This window comes from Nilaparvata lugens, chromosome 14, assembly GCF_014356525.2.
Source record: "Nilaparvata lugens isolate BPH chromosome 14, ASM1435652v1, whole genome shotgun sequence".
In the NCBI taxonomy this organism is placed as follows: Eukaryota; Metazoa; Arthropoda; class Insecta; order Hemiptera; family Delphacidae; genus Nilaparvata; species Nilaparvata lugens.
In genome coordinates this window covers 4,138,500-4,151,756 of record NC_052517.1, presented here as the reverse complement: position 1 = coordinate 4,151,756, position 13,257 = coordinate 4,138,500, and the positions used below count along the sequence as shown (strand labels likewise).

At 35.8% G+C, this 13,257-nt stretch overlaps 1 protein-coding gene across 3 annotated transcripts in view; it reads right to left on the bottom strand.

The window, feature by feature from the left end:
- The window catches only part of LOC111052070 (leucine-rich repeat flightless-interacting protein 2), an 88,129-nt gene that overhangs the window by 55,927 nt on the left and 18,945 nt on the right, over positions 1-13,257 (bottom strand). The window lies entirely within an intron of this gene.

The window sequence follows — 13,257 nt, the reverse complement described above, 5'->3', positions numbered from 1 at the left end:
CGACGCGCAATTAAAAAAGGAACATACCTGTCTAATTTCATGAAAATCTATTACCGCGTTTCGCCATAAATGCGCAACGTATAAACATTTAATCATTTAAACATTAAGAGAAATGCCAAACCGTCGACTTGAATCTTAGACCTCACTTCGCTCGGTCAATTAATGATACAGAAAGATGAAATGCAATATGATACGGAGCGTTGCACATATGATAAGGAGCGTTGCAAATATGATAAGGAACGTTGCAAATATGATACGGAGCGTTGCACATATGATACGGTTGCACATATGATACGGAGCGAAAGATAGGAGAACAACTTTGCCGATTCTCTGCCTTGCCTCTACCTTCTAAAGAGGATAGCTGATACCGGTATATCAGATGTAATATCAACTGTTCATTCTTGTTAAAAATAATCAATTATATTTTACTTGTCAAGAAAATTAATCGTCTAATTATTGAATTAATTATTTATAAAAGGTATTAAAGATTTTGTTAATTAATTATATTTCTAAATTGTCAATACAAGATTTGACAACGTTGCAGATCTGGCCATCCTCTGCCAGATAACGTGGACCTCACTATATTGCAATTAGTGTTCGACAATATGATACAGTATCATCTCAACTTGATACACAACACCATAATTTGATACAGAACAGGATAGAGCAATCTGTTTTGTCGAACGACAGACAAGGATAGCAACACCAATGTTAATCAAATACTGCTATTATAACGTGGACCTCACTATATAGCAATTAGTGTTCGACATTATGATACAGTATCATCTCAACTTGATATACAACACTATAATTTGATACAGAACAGGATAGAGCTATCTGCTTTGTGGAATAATAGACAAGGATAGCAACACCAATGTTAATCAAATACTGCCATTATAACGTGGACCTCACTATATAGCAATTAGTGTTCGACATTATGATACAGTATCATCTCAACTTGATATACAACACTATAATTTGATACAGAACAGGATAGAGCTATCTGCTTTGTCGAATGATAGACAAGGATAGTAGCACCAATGTTGATCAAATACTGCCATTATAAAGTTGACCTCACTATAGAACAAGAACTACGATTTTCATATTTTATTGCTAGCTTACAAGAAACTGAATAATCAACTAAATTATTGAAAAATTGAAGATTTAACCTTAATTGAACAATATTCTTCATTTCGCACTGACATGCAAATTTTTATTTCAGTGTGTTATTTACTCAGCAAATTTTTAGTGTCAATGAACTCAAATACTGGTAAAATTCCACTGTAAAGACTGATTTCAAAGTATTTATTCTACATTTCTTCATCCATACAATAGATTACATGCCATTATTGCATTTTATAGTGAGGTCCACGTTATAATGGCAGTATTTGATTAGCATTGGTGTTGCTATCCTTGTTTATCATTCCACAAAGCAGATAGCGCTATCCTATTCTACCTCTGCAAAATTGCCAGATCAAACTATGTAGAAATATAATTTATTTACAGAATATTCAATCACTATTATGAGAGTTTATCAGGTTATCATTGAAAAATATATCTTCTTGGCAAATGAAATATAATTGATAATTTTAAAACAAGAATGAACAGTTAATATTACCCTACATCAGATATACCAGTATCAGCTATCCTCTATAGAAGGCAGTGACAAGGCAGAGAATCAGAAACTCGTTCTCCTATCTTTCTCCACTGCCATTATATTGTGAACCTCACTATAGAAGAAATGAAATCCAATTTGCAACGATTTTTTGGCAACAAAACATCTTCTTGCGTTGCACCAACTTGCAACGGAACAGTACTAGTTTGCAACGGAATACACCAATTAGCAACGGAATGAACAAGCTTGCAACGGAATGAATCAATTTGCAACGGAATGAACCAACTTGCAACGGAATATACAAACTTGCGTTGCACCAGTTTGCAACGGAATGAGCCAATTAGCTACGGAATGAACAGCTTGCAACGGAACAATACAAGTTTGCAACGGAATGAACCAACTTGCAAGAAACAATATATGTTTGCAACGGAATGAACCAACTTGCAACGGAATGAACCAACTTGCGTTGCACCAATTTGCAATGTAATGAACAAGCTTGCAACAGAATGAACCTGCTTGCAACGGAATACACCAGCTTGCAACAGAATGGATCAACTTGCAACAGAACAGTACTTGTTTTCAACGGAATACACAAACTTGCGTTGCACCAATTTGCAACCGAATGAACAAGCTTACAACGGAATGAACAAACTTCCAACGGAACAATAAAGTTTGCAACGGAATGAACCAATTACCAATGGAATGAACAAGCTTGCAACGGAATGAACCAAATTGCAACGGAACAGTACTATAGTGCAGTCCACGTTATAATGACAGTATTTGATCAACTTCAGTTTTGCTATCCTTGTCTATCATTCAACAAAGCCGGTGGTACTATCCTTTTCTAGGTCGATGACAATTATGTTTTTGACGGTGTAGAAATATAATTAATTGATGCAGAGAATTGGCATCGCTATTCTTCTATCTTTATCCACTGCCATTGTAACGTGGACCACACTATAGTTTGCAACGAAATACACAAACTTGCGATGCACCAGTTTGCAACGGAATGAACCAATTAGCAACGGAATGAACCAACTTGCAACGGAATGAACCAACTTGCAACAGAACAGTACTAGTTTGCAACGGAATGAACCAATTAGCAACGGAATGAACCAACTTGCAACAGAACAGTACTAGTTCGCAACGGAATGAACCAATTAGCAACGGAATGATCCAACTTGCAACGAAATTCACAAACTTGCGTTGCGCCAACTTTCAGAAATCCTAGTCAAACAACATGAATGCCCACCATCCAAACAACACTGACATTTAAAAATCAATCTCAAAAACCGTTCATCGGTTATCTTTTTCACAAGATAACAGTTGCTCCAACTCTATTTAGTGAGTGTGTATTACTACTCACTGGCAGCATACGTTGAATGAGGGAGGCGCTGATGTCAATCATAATGAATACTGACAAATATAATAGAATTCAGTTACATTGAGACTCATTTTCTAGTGTCAGTATTGATTGAACGGGAAAGCAATTCTGTTTTTTATGAGGTATCCTGCCAGTTTAAAGTGAAGTGCCATCTAGTGAAGAGACTGCCAACTATTTAAGCTATTCGCAAACAATTCCAAGCAAGACAGCCTGTTATCAATTACACAAGTTTGCTTCTTTGTAAGCTACTGTTTTCTTTTTTCTTCTTCTTCTTCTTCTTCTTCTTCTTCTTCTTCTTCTTCTCCTTCTCCTTGTCCACCTCCTCCATCACATCCTACTTCTTCCTCAACTGGCTTCTTCTCCTTCTCCTCCTTCTCCTACCTCCTCCTCCTCCTCCTTGTCCTCCTCCTCCATCACCTCAATCTTCTTTTTCTTCCACTTCTTCTTCTTCTTCTTCTTCCACTTCTTCTTCTTCTTCTTCTTCTTCTTCTTCTTCTTCTTCTTCTTCGTCATCTTTACCTTCTTTTCTCTCTGCTACTTCTATCTCTTTTATTCTTCTTTTGTCCTACTACTTCTATCTCTTTTTCTTCATCTTATTATACTTCAAAACTTCTTCATACATCAAGAGTAGTAAGGCCGCAATAGAAATACTTTTTATTCTAGTACTGCATCTACCATATAGATGATAGTCCATTATAATTTAGAAGATCATTAATACGACTTCTCCTTCCCCGCCTCCTCCTCCTCTACCTCCTTATCATCATCATAATCCTCCTCTTCCACCTCAACTTTATCCTCCTCCACCTCAACTTTATCCTCCTCCACCTCCTCCAGCTTCTTCTACTCTTCAACTCATCTTGTTCATAAAATCATAGGCTACTCATATCTGTACTATGGCTGACATAATTAAAAGAGAAAAAAAATTATCTAATATGATACCGATTAAGGAGAAAATATCATGTAGTTACAGGAAGGAAAGAAGGAGAAGAAAAAGAGGGCGGAAAAAATAGGATGATCAAAAGAAGTAGGTATTGAATAAAGAGAAAATGAAATAGTGGATGATCATGATGATGTGTAGAAGCAGAAAAGAAGAAGAAGAAGGTGATGGAGGAGGAGGAGGAGGAGGACAAGGAGGAGGAGGAGAGAAGAAGATGAGAGAGAAGAAGAAGAAAGAAGAAGAAGAAGAAAAGTAGAAGAAGAAGAAAGAAGAAGAAGAAAAAGAAGAGAAGAGAAGAAGAAGAGAAGAAGAAGAGAAGAAGAAGAAGTAGAAGAAGAAGAAGAAGAAGAAGAAAAAGAAGAAGAAGGAAAAGAAGAAGAAGAAGAAGAGAAGAAGAAGAAGAAGAAGAAGAAGAAGAAGAGAAGAAGAGAAGAAGAAGAAGAAGAAGAAGAAGTAGAAGATAAAGAAGCAGAAGGTGATGAAGAAGAAGAAGAAGAAGAAGATGAAGAAGAAGAAAAAGAGGAGGAAGAGGAGTCCCTCCCAGGCCCTAAAGCCGGAGAAGACGAAGAAGAAGAAAAGGAAGAAGACAGGAGAAAAAGAAGAAGGAGAAGAAGAACAGAAAGTAGAAGAACGAAGAATAAGACGAAGGAAGAAAGAACCTTTCAAGCCCTGAAGCTCTAAAGCCCTTTTTTGAAGGTCGAAAGAAGGACCGACCAGCCTAATCGTGACTCTTAACATTAATTACATCTGAAAAAAACCTATCAAAAAATTCTTCCATCCTTCAAGGGTGGACAGATGTGTGTGGACAGGTGGATAGATAGGTCTACTTCCCCATGGTTAGGTTCACTCCAAAATGTGAGTATATTGGTTGAATGGGAAGCAGCATTGATGCTATTTTATTGACCGAGCGGAGTGAGGTCCAAGATTCAAGTCGATGGTTTGGCATTTCTCTTAATGTTTATATGTTGCGCATTTACGGCGAAACGCGGAAATAGATTTTCATGAAATTTGACAGGTATGTTCCTTTTTTAATTGCGCGTCGACGTATATACAAGGTTTTTGGAAATTTTACATTTTAAGGATAATATAAAAGGAAAGAGGAGCCTCCTTCATACGCCAATATTAGGGTAAAAATCAGACTATAGAATTATTCATAATAAATCAGCTGACAAGTGATTACACAGAATGATGTGTGGAGAAGCCAGTCGATTGCTTTATTTCCATAAGGTCTATAGTTTTAATCAGGTACTTGTGGATGAGAACACTGCGTGAGGTCTACTGTTCACAGAACTACTAGTAAGTTATGCCGACAGTGTAAAGTGATTCTCTCTCTAATTCTAGTTCAAATGGTTTATTCACTAAGAATAAACAAGGACAAGAACATTACTGTACTATAATTCTATAATGTAGCAAACATCATGAGAAAAGACGCGAAATAAAATGGAACCGTGGTGTGTGAAATAAAGTGACCGTAGAAAATGGATAAAAAGAATAAGTATGGAGGATGAAAAGGTGAACAAACTCGGATTGGTGAACGAGAAAAAGAATAAGAAGTTGAAGAAGAAGAAGAAGAAATAGGAGTAGAACAACATGACAAAGAACAAAATGTAGAAGAAGAAGAAGAAGAAGGAGAAGAAGAAGAAGAGAAGAAGAAGAGAAGAAGAAGAAGGAGAAAAACAATTCTAAGGAGATGATGGAAATGGATGGAAAAGACAAGGATGATGGAGAAGCAGGTGTAAAAAAAATGAAGAAGAAGAAAAAAGAAAAATATGCTTTCGTTGAGATGAAAAGCATAGGAATATACAACAGAATAGCCTACAGTATAGCATATACGGTACATAAACTCCTAAATACCAAAACATTGACGTAATCTCTGACATTTCACGAGTCTACATAATTTGAACACTAGAAAACTAACGTATTATATCATTACCATTTCAAGCCAAAAGACACTGGAATTAATGCATATAACAATAGCATACTATGCAATTAAATTACAGTGTTTATACTAATGTAGGTAATGTAATTTTCCATAGTGAATTGGAATAAAGTCGAACCTCTCTATAACGAACCTCCACTTAACGAAATCCTCTACACAACGAATTTTTACCTGATCCCATGACATTTTAGTGTTTTGGTTGCTTATTTACCTCTATTTAACGAATTTCGGACCTTGAATTTGAATAAAGTCGAACCTCTCTATAACGAACCTCCACTTAACGAAATCCTCTACACAACGAATTTTTACCTGATCCCATGACATTTTAGTGTTTTGGTTGCTTATTTACCTCTATTTAACGAATTTCGGACCTTGAATTTGAATAAAGTCGAACCTCTCTATAACGAACATCCACTTAACGAAATCCTCTACACAACGAATTTTTACCTGATCCCATGACATGTTAGTGTTTTGGTTGCTTATTTACCTCTATTTAACGAATTTCGGACCTCTCAACAACAAAGTTTTTTCTTGACTTCAACATACAAAATGGAGTGTGTATAGGAAGTAGACGGTTATTTTCAAGGAATTGTTTAGTTTCAGCAGAAAGGTCAATAGACTAAAAATAATGGCAATTCAGGTAGGAAGAAGATAGGATGGTAGACAGTCAATAGAGGGTGAAACACATGTCGGGAATTGAATTCCAAGAACTTGTCATTTTTGTAGACCAGGCAGGTGAAAGACTGGGCTTTCCCATTCTTGCTTTTGTCACACATTCACAATTCTTTGAACTAACTATGATGATGATGAAGGCTGTGACAAACCTGAGGAGAAGAATCCGTCAGATCAAGAACTTATAGAGGCTTTCAAAATATTATCAGGCAAGGATTAAAACTGAAAAATAGTGTACCAGACATGTGAGTCGTTTATCGAACATCATGTTTTATTCAAATACAAAATTCAACCGAAAATTACTCACTTTTCCTAATATAAAACATTAAAAAATAGGAAAGTTGAGTTATAGTATTATAGTGAAGTTATTGACAAGATAACCGTATTTTGCGTTCCATCTAATATTAGTGTAAAAAGCTGAAACATATTGCTACAGAGTATGTATTTTGATTAAACTCTACTAATAGTACAAATATAGTTTTCTGGAAATAGATTGGTGAGTTTACTTACTTATTACATTCTATAAATATTTTTAAAAAACATGTTTTTTCAAACAGCATGAATTTTCAAATTTCCATATCAATATTGGCCTAATAGGTACCCTACCGTTCACAATGATATGTTTTATGTACCATATTCATTTACTTACCGCCGTGATACGATATTATGAGATCCATAGGATCGTGGCAGTTTTCTTGACAGAACCTCTCAATAACGAATACCTCTCTGCAGCGATTTTTTTCTCGGGATAATCGACTTCGTTATACAGAGGTTCGACTGTATTTATTTTATTTATCACATTGTGTAAAAATACTTGACATGAGGAAAGGCGGCACAACAGGCTCATGCCCAAAACTGTCCCATTTCCAATTTATACTATATACTGTTTAAATCAAAATGTTGGTTATGTCACTTTCACTTTTCAAAATATAATTTACGCTCTTCAATACTCTCATAACGAGCAAATTTTGAAAGACATTATAGCAAAAGTAAGGTTCACGTTAGAGAGAGAGAGTATTTGATTAACATTAGTATTACTATCCTTGTCAATCATTCCACAAAGCAGATGACGCTATCCTTTTCTAGCTCCGCATCGTTTCCAGATCAATTTTTAGTTCACAGAAGGAAATTGGCTTCGTATTAAATGAGCGCTGCTATCCAGAGATTGTCAGTTTGGTGTAAGGGTAAACATTCCTGACCGGCATTTAGGAGGTACTGGGTTCGATTCACGGGCTGACATATAATTTTTGAATAGTAGCGCTCATCGAATTTCCATCTAGCTGTTTACCCTGTTGTCAATATTTGCAGTAGCAGAAGTCTTGGTGGTGATTTACAGCATTTAATTTGGAGGTCTTGGGTTCGATTCCCGGGCTGACAAATAATTTTTGAATAGTAGCGCTCAACGAATTTCCATCTAGCTGTTTACCCTGTTGTCAATATTTGCAGTAGTAGAAGTCTTCGGGGTGATTTACAGCATTTAGTTTGGATTATCGTTTAATAATAATAATTATCAATTTTTTGTTGATGAAATCCATATTCAAGTAAATATATGCTCAATCATCCTCATGCCCTATGAACACAAAATGGATAGGTAGATACATAATAGTTATTTGTGCAACTAGTGCGCAAAGTGACAGTTTGCTGCACCGAAAGAAACGTTTACGCCCGAGCCGTAGGCGAGGGCGGAATGGTTTCTTGAGTGCAGCAGAGGAACTTTGCGCACGTATTTCACATTAAGTTTTTCCTACAGTTACCATTGAATATGAAAAGTGCGTAATTATGGGTAAAATTGCCTGAAATCCATCAAATGTTTTTCTGTGTAATTTTATTATTGATAAAAACCTTAATCCTAAAATCCTAAAGTCCTCGTTGTCCTTGGTTATAATATATAATGAATAATAATAGCGCGTTGTGCTTGGTTGCACCTCTGCTCACTATAGCAGCCACAGCAGTCACTGTTACCAACTTCATTTTTGATTTTGCTGCACTGTTGCTCCATATAACCTACTAAGTATTTTGCGTTGCCATGTTGCAAATCTGGAGTGCAGAAAAATTTTTCCCGCACTAGAGCGGAAAAGTGATTCTTTGCGTTCTGTAATCAGTGCAGCAATGGCCACTTTCCAACGTAACTGTAGGAAAAATAAATATCAATGTTGGATATTTATTCGATATTATATATTCACTTACCACCATGTACCCAAGATATTTCTGTTATTAGTTCGATATAACACTTCAAACTAATTTGAAAACAATAATTTGAGAAATTTTTCATATCACCATATCATAATTATTACCATAGAGAAACAATAGCGTAAGTAGATATCCCATGGTATAGGGAATTTATGTCGCAACTTTTACTGTTATCTCAAGCCGATAACTGTCGATTATTGTCAATTTTTACTGTATTGTTAAAAATAGTGTATGAACGGCACAATTTGAGAGACTACCAGCTTCACACAGCTGCATAGGAAAGAACTACGTGGACTATCGGCTTGGGATAACAGTAGAAGTTGCGACATAAACGCCCTATACCATGGGATATCTACTTATGCCACTTTTAATATCGGGGCACCGAGCTTCGCTCGTTATTTTTATTTATAGATAAACAGAACACAATTCTCTAAAATGATCGTGTTGATATTTCACAGCTGGCTATACGTCATCTTATATGAATTTCGGGGATGCGATATTTTGATTTTCCACAGAATCACTCGCTCACTTTTTACTATCCACAGACGACGGAAGTCTCAGCTGTTTCAGCCAAGAATGAATTATCCTTTCAATGTCGTTCAGCGAGTTTTCCCAAGAATGAGACCTAGTGCAATCGAATTTTTATATCATAAACCTACTATGTTCCAAATTTCTTGGAAATCGTTAGAGCCGTTTTCGAGATCCGTTGAACATAAATAACCAGATAAAAAAATATAAACAGATAACAGAAATTGCTCGCTTAATAAAATAGGATTTTAAAGTGTAAATAAAAGTCATTTATCTTTCTATCTATCAACAGATGTCTCATTACCCACGCACAATCCTGCGCGAAATCCTATGAGGAACGGAAACTACAGAGAGAGGTAAGATAAATCTAAAATATTTCTAGTAATTTATCACATTTTTATAAGTCTTGAGTGACAATTTCAAGCGATTTTTTCGTTTTTTCTCTGTATATCCTTATTTTTTTTTATGTTCTCATAATTCATATTTCCCGGTAAAGTTAAATGAGAAGAATATTAATACTCAGGCTAGGCGCACACCTGTTAGTCAAGAAAAGACAAGACACGTTTAGTCACAATTATGAAGATATGTCTAATCGCAATGACTAATCGGCGTGTGTTGCTTTATAAGCAACTATGTGGAGTATTGTGACTAAACGTGTCTTGTCTTTTCTTGACTAACAGGTGTGCGCCTAGCCTAAGAGATTGAATCCAACTTAAGTTGAATTATTTGGAATTACTTTTGAGAATTTTAAATTGAAATGTATAAAATAGACTCACCAATTGTGGTTCATAAGAATAGAATAATTACTGATGACTGATTACTCACCTGAAAAAAAAAAGAAAATACGAAATTAAAGCTTGATTGAGGTAGAATAAAAACACGTCATCGTAAGAATTGATTAAGAAGAGGAAAAATTGCAAGGTGGTAGATGGCATGAGGATGAAGATAAAGATGATGAAGATGAAGATGATGAAGATAAAGATGATGGAGATAAAGATGATGATGAAGATGATGATGATAATGATTAAGAAGAGAAGTGATAAGGCATAGGAAGAGGAGGAAAAAGAAGAAGAGGAGAAGGAGGAGGAGAAGGAGGAGGAGGAGGAGAAGGAGGAGGAGAAGAAGAAGAAGAAGAAGAAGAAAAGGAGAGAGGCAGTAAATGGAATGAGGATGAAGATTAAGAAAAACTGATGATGAAGGAAAATGAAAAGACAGAGGAGAAAGTGTAGGAGAAGAGAGGAGGAGGAGGAGCAGGAGAATGTGGGGAAGGAGAAGGATGAGGAGGAGGAGGAGGAGTAGAAGGAGAGAGAGCAGTCAAATGGAAGAGGAGATAAACGTTCAAAAAGAAAAAAAGTGGAAAATAATAGAGAAAAATGTAGGAGAAATTAGAACAGACAATAAGAAAGGAGAAAGAAGAGGAGACAAAAATGAAAGAAAACTATAGAAACAGAAAGTCAACAAAATTACAAATAGGCTGAAAAAGATTTAAGACATACGACACGCACAATTAAATTAGCTGGCCTGACAATCTACAGTGAGATCACTTGAAATTTGTCAGCATTGTTTGCATGGGAGGCATTGGTGTTATACACAGAGAATACTGACACTACACTGCAGTGAAATTTCATAAATAAAACAGAATAGATGGATATAAATAGACAAGGATAGCAACAGACAAAGGCAGTATATTTCTGATCCTTCTGACTTTCCAACTTCGGTCCGGTCCATAAAGGATTAAAGGGAAGGATCAGGAGGTGGTAAGAAGGAATACAGGATCTATTTTAGAGCGCAGGATAATTTATTAGAGTGGGCTGTGCATTTTAAAGGGGAATGGGCCCAAAATAAAATATATAATTCTGAGGTACACGTTATAATGGTAGTAATTGATCAACATTGGTGTTGCTATCCTTGTCTGTCGTTCAACAAAGCAGATAACTCTATCCTGTTCTGTATCAAATTATGGTGTTGTGTATCAAGTTGAGATGATACTGTATCATATTCTCGAACACTAAATGCTATAGTGAGGTCCACGTTATAATGGCAGTATTTGATTAACATTGGTATTGCTATCCTTGCAGATAGTTCTATCCTGTTGTGTATCAAAGTAAGATGTTGTGTATCAAGTTGAGATGATACTGTATCATATTGTGTAGGTACTGTATCATATTGTCGAGCACTAATTGCTATAGTGAGGACCACGTTATAATGGCAGTATTTGATCAACATTGGTGTTGCTATCCTTGTCTGTCATTCCACAAAGCAGATAGCTCTATCCTGTTCTGTATCAAATTATAGTGTTGTATATCAATTTGAGATGATACTGTATCATATTGTCGAACACTAAATGCTATAGTGAGGACCACGTTATAATGGCAGTATTTGATCAACATTGGTGTTGCTATCCTTGTCTATCATTCCACAAAGCAGATAGCTCTACCCTGCTCTGTATCAAATTATGGTGTTGTGTATCAAGTTGAGATGATACTGTATCATATTGTCGAACACTAATTGCTATAGTGAGGTCCACGTTATAATGGCAGTATTTGATCAACATTGGTGTTGCTATCCTTGCAGATAGTTCTATCCTGTTCTGTATCAAATTATGGTGTTGTGTATCAAGTTGAGATGATACTGTATCAGATTGTGTTGATACTGTATCATATTGTCGAGCACTAATTGCTATAGTGTGGTCCACGTTATAATGGCAGTATTTGATCAACATTGGTGTTGCTATCCTTGTCTGTCATTCGACAAAGCAGATAGCTCTATACTTTTCTAGTTCTGCAAGATCGCTTTCAGGATAATAGGAAGAAATATAATGCACTTTCAGTATATTCAATATCAATTATAAAATTTCTACATTAAATACTAGTAGTTCTGTGAACAGTAGACCTCACGCAGTAGTCTCATCCACAAGTACCTGATTGAAACTATTGACCTTATGGAAATAAAGAAATAGACTGGCTTCTCCACACATCTGTGTAATCACTTGTCAGCTGATTTATGATTAATAATTCTATAGTCTGATTTTTACTCTAATATTGGCGTATGAAGGAGGCTCCTTCTTCCTTTTATATTATCCTTGAAATGTAAAATTTCCAAAAACCTTGTATATATACGTCGACACGCAATTGTAAAAGGAACATACCTGTCAAATTTCATAAGATATATTATTGATAATTATTAACAAGGATCAAAGATTGATATTAGATCAGATATATGGGGATAAATTGAATCACAGGTATCTACTATAGAAGGCAGTGGTAGCGCAGAGAATCGGCAACTCTATAGTCCTATCATATCCACTAACTTTATAACTTGAATCCAACAATAGGTCTAATCTTTAGGTCATCTAGATCCACATATATATAATCTCTCATCATCATAATTATCATTATCAATATTAGCCAGGAACAAGTCTAAATCTAATGTTGGTATCACCCTCAGAAAAACTCCATGACTAACCTTTTTCCTTAATACAAATTAATTTTATTTTCATGCCCCCATTTCACGAAATTTACCTATTGCTCCCACATTCATTTTGCTAGATTTACCAGATATCCTACCTCCATTTTCCTAAATTTCCCTTATTTCCCAACCTTCATTACCCCAATTTTCCCTATTTCCCTACCTTCATTTTCCCAATTTCCCTTATTTCCCAACCTCCATTCCCCAAATTTCCCCTATTTACCAACCTTCATTACCCCAATTTCCTAATTTCCCAACCTTCATTACCGCCAATTTCCTAATTTCCCAACCTCCATTCCCCAAATTTCCCTTATTGCCCTACCTCCATTCCCCAAATTTCCCTTATTTACCAACCTTCATTGCCCCAAATTTCCCTTATTTCCCAACCTTTATTACCCCAAATTTCCTAATTTTCCAACCTCCATTCCTCAATTTCCCTTATTGTCCACCTATATCACCCCAAATTCCCTATTGCCCAACCTCCATTCCCGAATTCCCTCATTTCCCCACATTCATTACCCAAA